Below are 10,004 nucleotides of genomic sequence, written 5' to 3'. Positions count from 1 at the left end.
CAGGATTGTTTGCAGCAGTGTTGGAGATCAGTTCTTAATTCCTGGAGACTCCTGGGCAATCCTGGAGGGTTGGCAACCCTAGAATCGAGGGATCAAGATGGTGGTTAGAATACATTTGTTTCATGTTAAGGTTTAGGAGAATGTGGAATACATTACAATGAGTGTTGAAACCAAGTCAATTGTGGCATTTAAGTGTGAGCAAGATAAAGAAAATATTGAAGGGTTTGGGGATAGAATACAAAATGGGGGATCTAACCTCAAATTTCTATGCTAATGTTATCTTTCAAATGTCGCAATCTTTCACATACATTTAACCACTTTGAAATGTAGCTATTTTGTGCACAGCAAGATCTCACACACTGCATTGAGTTGAACAACCAGTTAACCTGTTTTTGGTTGATGAGGGAGGAATGTTGGCCTGTTGAACAGGCAGGTGTGGCCTCGGTTTAATGTTTCTGAAAGACAACTCCACCAACAGTATAACACCCTTTCAGTATTGTATTGGAACATCAACCTAGATTACGTGCTCAACCTTGGAGACTTACAGTTGAGAGTGGTACCAGCTGAGCAGAGCAAAGCAAAGCCAATCCAATAAGTTTACTTAGAAACACTTGATAATTTGTTTTAGTACTGTACTTGTTATTGCTGAATGTGGGAATGTATTTTTACTGCACAGCCAATGAAATACTTTTCAAGTGTAGTCACTGTTGCAATGTAGGAAACACAGCAGCCAATTTGCACGCATCAAGATCCCACAAATAGCAATGAGATAATGACCAGATTATCTGTTATGTTGGTTGACGGATAAATATTAGCCAGGACACCGGGTCAAACTTCAAAATAGTGCCATGGGGTCTTTTTCGTTCACCTGAGGGGGCAGACGGAGCCTCGGTTTAATGTCTCATCCAAAAGATGGTACCTCTGACAGTGCAGCACTCCATCAGTACTGCACTGGAGTGTCAGTCTTGATTTTGTGCTCAAGTCTCTGGAATTGGATCTGAACCCATCATCTCTTAACTTGGAGGCAAGAATGCTACCAGTTGACACCATGGTAATTGTGTTTGCTTGTATAAAATTCTGAGGTGAATCAAATCAATTCTGACTGTCAGTTTCCAGCTCCAGATCAATTACTAGTTATCTTTGCCATTTTTACAGATGTTTTAATATGGTTGCAGCATTATAAACTGTCATGTAAACATTTCTAAAGAGAATTCCAATGTAAAATGTCAATGCTTACTTATAACAATTTTCTACCATACCTGTGGGTGATGCTTATAGGAATTTCAATGTTAATCTCGTCACTAACCTGTAACACTACTAGTTGGGGCTGTCAATCCTCCCCATCCCCATATACATAGAATCATACAGCACAGAGGGAGGCCATTTGGCCCATCATGCCTGTGCCGGCTCTCTGAAATAGTTACCAATTAATCCCACTCCCCTGCTCTTTCTCCATAGCCCTGCACATTTTTACTTTTTAACATCTTCCTCCTTTCATTTTAATTTGTAGCACAAAGAAGCAGAGACACACAGGTAAGAGCGAGTGTATCCTCCAATTTGCCATGAGAGATCTACTAGTACAAAAGTCTTGTGTCCAGCAGGCACTTCCTGTTGCCACTCTCTCGCAGTAACACTGGTTCAAAGTAAAACAGTGGCAAACAGAACTGAGGAGGTAGGGAATGTACAAATCAAAAGTAAGGAAAATGGCTAGAAAACTGACAGTGAGAAACCATGAAGGTTTGTGGAAACAACCAATCAGGAGCGCCTATTAACATTTGTTTTTTAAAAAAATACCAACTGAATCATTCGATGCTTTTTAAAGATTATTACTACCATTTTTCTCAGTACCTGAAATATCTTGTTAGAAAAATAAGGTCTTAAACAAGAGAGTATCAAAAATGACATACTTCACATGAGTTTATGCCTTGAATTGTCTTGTCTTGTAACACCTTTTTAAAAAAAAAAATTACTTCAAGGCCTTTGCAGGTCTCTAAAAGTTGCACTTCAACTGAACATTTTTCCCCAGAGCACTTGAAAGGAGTTACCACATCTGTGCATTTGTACAGTTTGCAGAATTTCTCAGCTTGCATCTGTAGGTTCCTGAGTTGAAGGGTGTGTTCTCCCTCCCCTCCCCTCCCCCCCCCCCCTCCCCTCCCCCCCCCTCCCCTCCCCTCCCCCCCCCCCTCCCCTCCCCCCCCCCCTCCCCTCCCCCCACCTAGGCCACCATCCTGAGAGGATTTGTGGGTTGCTTTGCTTTTTCCAAAATACTTAGAATTCATCAAAGCTTTATATCAGGCAAGTTTTATATTTAAAATATTAACACTTTTTTATTTAACTGCTCATACTTGGGCAGCACCTGTGATTTCTTCGCTGACAAGTAAGGCAAAGATTATTTATCGAGAATTGATTTTTTTTTTCTCAGCTAAAATGTTTGAGTATTTCAGTTTGTTTTCTCAAGTGATTTAAATGTAGCTGGAAGATATATTAGAATTATTGGGTTCCACCTGATGTGCTGCTGTCCATGCCAACCATTGGCAAGCTTTATCCTTCATCTTGACCAAATTCAAAACCTAAAATATCTTTCATTTCTGAGAGATGGTGAACCATTTCCAGCTCAAAAGTGTTTTTTTTTGTATGAAGACTTGGAAGCTACATAAAAAATAAACTTTTGAGCAGTTTGTGAGGTAATTTATGTTTATTGGAATTTATTTTTACTGAAGACCACATAAATTGGAAAACTCACTAATAGTCCACTAAGTACTTAAGTTGAGAATCAGTTGACGAATGGGGAAAAGTGGTGATGGGGTTATGCAACAGGCCAAAGACAGATCAGAGAATATCCTGTTGGGCAGGAACACAGTTGCGGGGGGTAGGGGGTGCGGTCGTGCTACCTGATCTGAAAGGGGCCCAAGGGCAGTTTGGGTCTCATTCTCTTGGGAGGTCCATATACATGGCTGCTAGATCCTACTTCCAAATCTGACTGGGTCACAAGAAGCCCTCCCTAGGATTCTTTGTCGACCTGAATCTCAGCACCCCTCTCTGTCTCCTTGATCCCAATCTTGGTATCCCCATGCTCCCAGACATTGGTAGCTTCCTCTCCCATGATTCCTCTTCGGTTGATGACCCAATTCTGCAAACACCCCTCTTGCAATCATCCTAAACCCTGGGACCCCATGCCCCATGTCGAAGTTCTGTCAGACCCTGACACTCGATCCCAGTATGACCAGACCCTGTGCCCCCTTCCCAGTGTTCCCAAATCCCATGTCTGCCCCTCCCCCCCAATGCTAATAAATCGGTGTCCCTGATAACTACCTGACACAACACCCCTGCCCTTAAAAAAAAATGTGATTCATGGAGCATAATTTAATAATATATAATCAGGTTGCATCTAGAATATATTTCGCCATATCATATGCATCATGTTTTTTATTTATATATCCAAATCTCTTGCATTTGTTTGGCTCAAATTTTGTATTTATAAAACTGCAGCAAATCACAACTGAATGAATGTACAAATCAGATGCAAGGAAAGCAGGTAGATAAACTTCCAATACAGAACTATTAAGGACCCAAAAACAACCGAACATGAGCAGTCATCACAATCTACTAATAAAAGTAAACAATTTTGCAACACCAAGTTATAGTCCAACAAATTTATTTTTAATTCCACAAGCTTTTGGAGGCTTCCTCCTTCCTCAGGTTTACAATTGTCAACCCCAGTCCATCACCGGCATCTCCACATCATACTAATAAAAGAACAGAGAAGGAACTCTCGATTCAAAGTTTTTTGAAAATACATACCTTTGGTTTCCAACTTGGTGAGTACTTGCTACTGGAACAAGATTTGTGAAATAAAGACACAATTATAATATTTACAAGAAAATGATTAAACTTACTTATACCCATAGCATTTTCTGTTTGAAACACCTGTTACAATGTTTTCCTTCAGATGCCTGTGCCTATATGAGAAGTCTGAGTTGAATCAGCTTCCCAGACTCATCAGTATTAGCTGAAGAGACTGAAACTAGCAGCCTGCAATTTTCTGCAGGCACCTATGCCTAAAATGTAGCACCTGTTGTGGGGAGGTTACTGGAATCTGTGTTCAGAGACTGAGTGACTGAGCATTTGGAGAATTGAGTTGGCATGGAGTTATGAAGGGTAGATCCTGTCTAACTGATCTAGTTGCTTTTTTTCAGACGGTCACTAGCAGGGTGGATAGGGAAATGTCTATGGATGTTGCCTACATGGACTTCCAGAATGCATTTGCTGAGGTTCGGCAGGAGATTATTAGCAAAAATAAAAGTGCACGTAGTTGGAGGTAACCTTGTGACATGAGTTGGTAATTGGTTGGGAGGTGGAAGACAGAGTACGGATAAAGAGAACGTTCTCTGATTGGCAGGATTTGACAAGTGGTGATCAGGGATCTGTACTGGGATCTCAGCTTTTCATCATATATATCAAAGACTTGGATGAATGAATAGAGGGTTGTATATCCAAGTTTGGACATTACAAGATGACACATAGTTAGGAGGCACAGTAAGTTGTGTTGACAGGAGCAGAAAATTACAAAGGGATATAGACTGAGTAGGCAAAACCTTGGCAGATGGATTTCAGTGTGGGAAAGTGTGAGATCATCAACTTTGGATCCAAGGAAGACAAATCAGAATATTTTCTTAATGGTAAGAGACTAGGAGCTGTGGAGCAGCAAATGGATTTAGGTGTCCTTATACACTCAAAGCTAGTGCACAAGTTCAAAAAGGCTACTCTAATGTTGGCCTTAATCTCAATCGGGTTGGAGAACAAAAGTGAGCAAATGATGCTTCAGTTATACAGAGCTTTGGTCAGACCCCATCTGGTGTATTGTGTACAGTTTTGGGCATCGAAGCTCAGGAAAGATATATTGGCCTTTGAGGGGGTACAGTGCAGATTCATCAGAATCGTACCAAACTTGGTTTGTATTCCCTTATGTTTAGAAAGTTGAGGAGTGATCTAATCAAGGTGTTTAATGTGATCGTAGATACAGATAAACTATTTCCTCTGGTGGAGGAAATCCAGAACAAGGGGGCATAATCTAAAAGTTAAGCTAGGCCATTTAGGAGTGAAATCAGGAACACTTCCACACAAATGGTAATGGAAATGTGGAACACTCTTCCCCAAAAGACTGGATACTGAGTCAATTGAAACTTTCAAGACTGAGATTGATAGATATGTTAGGTAAGGGTATCAAGAGGTATGGAGCAACGGCAGGTACATGGATTTGAGGTTCAGATCAGTTGAGATTTAATTGAATGGCAGAACCGGCTCAAGAGAATGAATGGCCTACTCCTGTTTATGTTTCTTAGATTTTTTTTATGATTAATAGCAATATGTATAAAATCAGACAAGGTAAAGCATAAACTCAAACGTTTTCTGAGAAAGTTTGCCTGAAAAAATGTGTCGGTCCGACGTTCAAGGAATTGTTAGAAAATGATATTTATGTGACAAATATAACTCTAAACAACAAAATTTGAAGTGAAATCTGTATTTTGTACCCTAGATGGTAATAATTTTATTTGTCTATACCAAGAGCTCAAGCAATGATTGTTCATGTATATACATCGCAACTTCTTGAACTAGACCATAATTCAAGTTTGATGGGAGGTTCTGAATAAAAGTTCTGAATTTAAATTGTTTTACGATTAGAGATATTTAGTAAAGAAGGAAATATAGAAATAAAAGACTATGCTTCAACTGTAAAATGCTACACCATAAACAGATGGATTGTAAAATGTTTTGCCTCCATATTCAGAAATTTCACTGATGTAACTGGTATTTATTAGTTCGTTTGCAGCAAGCAGGAAAAACACTCTTCCAGGTACAAATCAAAATACACTTGGTTCACTATCTCCGGGGAGATCTCTTTCCAAATGCTTTCTCTGGCAGGAGGGTGGCCTGCTCCCCACCTCTTCCCCCTCCCCCCCCCCCCCCCCCCCCTTGCAACAATGTAACATCTTGATTCACCACAAGCAAAGGCACAGAAGTTGCAGGCCTCCCATTACTAGTAGCAGCATGACACATGTCTTGCATCTCCCCACCTGTCACCATTTTTTCTTTATTTCGGGTATCGTGTGTGTGTGTGTGAGAGAATATATCTCTAATATATTATAATCGGATCTCCCCATGGCATTGCCCTTATAAATTATTTGCATAATGAATTAATGGAGCAGCAGGCACACCAACAAATCAATAAATTGATGGATTTGCGGGCACTAGTGAATTAATAAATTCATAGAGCAGCTGGCACCCCAAAACATATCAGCTATTCAGTAAACTAATGAAGCAGTGGCCACCAGTGAATTTGGACCTCCTTTCCAAGAGGCAACTTTTTTTTGCGTACAGCAAGGTTTCACAAATAGCCATGAGATGAATGACCATTAATGTGTTTTGATGGTGTTGGTTGAGGGAGGAATGTTGGCCAGAACAAGGGCGAAGTACCCTGCTCTTCAGGCAGAAGAGATTTCAATGTAAACATCTGAAGGAAAGCACAAAAACAGGCCACTTGGCCCAACTGCTCTATGCTGGCGTTTATGCTCCACACTTTATCTAGCAGCTCTGGCATTGTAGCACTCCATCAATACTGCATTGTAACATCAGCAAAGATGATGCACTCAAGCCTTAGATTGGGGATTGAACCTTCGGACTCAGAAGTGAGAGTGTTACTAACTGAGACAAGCGGGCAGAAGTCCTGAACTCTGTTTTTGCCTTTTTATTTTGAGTTACTGCATTTTTGTGTCACAATACACTGCAACTTCCAAAAAGTCTTAAAGTAATCAGCTCAAAAGTTATTTAGTTTACATGCAGTCATCTGTCCTCAGTGGAGCTGCACAAGATACCTGCCTGATTCTAAAACTTAGTTTGCTGTTATTAACCAGCATAAATGAAAAGCGATTTTAAAAATAATTTAATGGAATGCATTTCATTCTTTTTATAATGCCATGGCTGACAAACCCTTAACCAACAGGTCAAAACTAAATTTCTTACAAGTGATTTCTTGTATAAGATAACAAGAACTGTTGGTGTGGAATATATAATTTGTACTCAAACCTCCAAAACATTAGTGCTAGATCTGCTAATAAATCCAGATTTTCTGTGACATTAAAGCGCTTCAGCTAATGTCCCATAAATATGTAAAATGTTTGTGATGGTCTTCTATCTAGAGACTGTCTTGAGAAGTTGGAACGCAGTGAGTAGAATGCCTCATTGTCTCATTTTCTAGTTCCCCACACATCACAAATTGTACTAAGAATTATTATTGAAAGTTTTAAGTTGATTTACATCTGAGCCATTTTTTTCCAAAAATGTTTTACTCTGAATTACAATTCCGTTCCTCAGTTACTTTGTTTTTTTCAAAAAAAACAATAAAGTGGCCAGAGTGTTACTTATCTACCCTATGAAGAATAAAATGATATAACCACAATTTTTTTTGTCAGCAATGCTATCATATAAATTTGTTTTTAACCAGTTAAATGAATGACTGACTTGTCATTTAAATGAGTAATGGTCTTTATTTAGTTTAATTAGACATGTCATATGCATTATTTCTCTGATCTGTTGTAAATGTTGCATGACAAAACCTCTCAATCACTGATTTAAATGTATATCTATGTTTTTGCACAGGACTCCCCTTCTCAGTGCTACTGTCAAAGAAACTAACTCCAAACGCAATGCCTGAAAGTGTGACTGAGTAATATATACAACATATAAGACATGGATATTGGAGTTTGAGTTAAGAGTTATTCTGGCACGAGGTTCAGGAGACCTTAAAGCAAGCTTTATTATTCAGACTTATCTCATCCGACCCCTACTACTGCTCAGAAATTTTACTTGAAACCCCAATATGAAATTTATTGAGTTTATAAAATGAAAACTCTTTCTTCACAAGACCATCAGCTGAGATTGTGGTCTTCCTGTCTGCAAGAAAGTAGACTAAAATGTTTGATCTGGTATTTCAGCAGATGTTTAAATAAAAGGACAGGTGATTCATTGCCTACAGTATTTAGCGGTTCCTGGGTATACAAGGCTCAATGAGCTACAAACTGCTGCATTTCAAATTGTATCATGCTCAAGATATTTCACTGTGGTCTTTGAAACTGACTTGATTGATGGCTCTGTACTTGACTGCCTCTTCGGCTGTGATGAATACACAAAGGCTTATCCGATACTTCAGTTCATGTTTCAACCACATAGTTCCATATTACTGTGATGAGATAGAATTCTTTAACTTAGCACCATGTTTATGTCCATCCAAACCCAATTAAAGGACTCGAGAAAAAAAATTCTAAAAATTGTGGGAAAGTTGTTATGTTGATCTTGGGAAAACATTGGATGGTTAAGCATGTTTTTACCATTTTATCTGATTTATGCAGAAATAAATTTACATTTCACAATAAATACAGACTTACAGTCTTGCATGTGTTACATGGTCCATCATCATGATATTTCTCTGCATGTCATAGGCAACCTGTAATATTTCCAGTATAACAACTTGCTTTTATATAATGGCTTTAACATAGTAAAATGAACCCAGATGCTTCACAGGAGCATTACCAAACAAAATTTGACACCAAGCTCGTAAGGAGATATTAGGTGGCCAAAAGCTTGGTTAAAGAGGTAGGTTTTAAGGAGGAGAGAGAGGTGAAGAGGTTTAGGGAGGAAATTCCAGAACTTGGGGCCAAGGCAGCTGAAGACACGGCAAATCGGGGATGTGTAAGAGGCCAGAATTGGAAGAGTGCAGTGATCTGAGAAGGTTGTAGGCCTGGAGGAGGTTATAGAAATAAAGAGGGACGAGGCTGTGGAGGGATTTGAAAACAAGGTTGAGAATTTAAAAATTGTGCGTTGCCGGACCAATGTAGGTCAGTGAGCACAAGGATGATGGGTGAACGAGACTTGCTGCGAGTCGGGATACAGGCAGCAGAGTTTTTGATTAACTTAAGTTTATGGAGGGTGCAAGGTGGGAGGCCGGCCAGGAGAGCATTGAAATAGTCAAGTCTAGAGGTAACAAAGGCATGGATGAGAGTGTCAGCAGCAGATGAGCTGAGGCAGGGACGGAGACTGGCGATATTACGGAGGTGGAAGTTGACGATCTTGGTAATGGAGGTCGGAAGCTCATCTCGGTCAAATAGGCAGCCAAGGTTGTGAACGGTCTGGTTCAGCCTCAGACAGTGGCCAGGGCGAGGGATGGAGTCGCTGGCTAGGGAATGGAGTTTGCAGTGCGTAGATTGTTACCCCTGAGATATGTGACATCTCATTGAATACATGCATACGGTTAATGTTTGTTTCATAGACAGTATGACCTGTCCAAAAAAGCTCTCTGTTGCAGCAAGAATAAAGATTGTTGGGAGAGAGACCAAATCCTAACAGCAATCTGAAATTAATATTACGGTGAGTTATTATGTGGTGCAAATATTGAAATAATATAGTACATTGGCACGTTTTACTCTGTTACATGTGCTATACAAATGCAAGTTGTTGTTGAAACTACAGCACATTTGATTTAGTTAGGAACAAAATGGTTTGTATGAGTGGTCTTGAATGTGAGGAAATTAATTCTTTATTTCATACAATTAGTTGATTTTAAGCACTGCCATAGTATTACTTTTTACCAAGTAGCTAGTATGTAACAATTCCAGTAATGTTTGGAATGATGGCCCTTGACAAACAGAAGGCTATGTTTGTGTGGCAAGTATAAAATGTGTACCCATATTACCTTTTGTTGAGTGTGACCTGCAGATTGATAAGCATCAATGCAATCACATTTAAACATCTTTTTAAAAGCAATGTCTTGGGTATGATCAACTTCATTTTTCTGTTATATCTCAGCGCAGTTACCCAAATGCAAAAACTACTTTTATTATGTCTATACTATATATTGTTTATTTAGTATCTTTTCTTCCCAAAGTAGCTTCATAATTTTAGTTTTATAGTGCAAATCAAACAGGACATTGACTTAAACTAATTAATTTAAT

This window comes from Heptranchias perlo, chromosome 30 (genome assembly GCF_035084215.1).
Source record: "Heptranchias perlo isolate sHepPer1 chromosome 30, sHepPer1.hap1, whole genome shotgun sequence".
In the NCBI taxonomy this organism is placed as follows: domain Eukaryota; kingdom Metazoa; phylum Chordata; class Chondrichthyes; order Hexanchiformes; family Hexanchidae; genus Heptranchias; species Heptranchias perlo.
Note: the sequence above shows the minus strand (reverse complement) of the source record.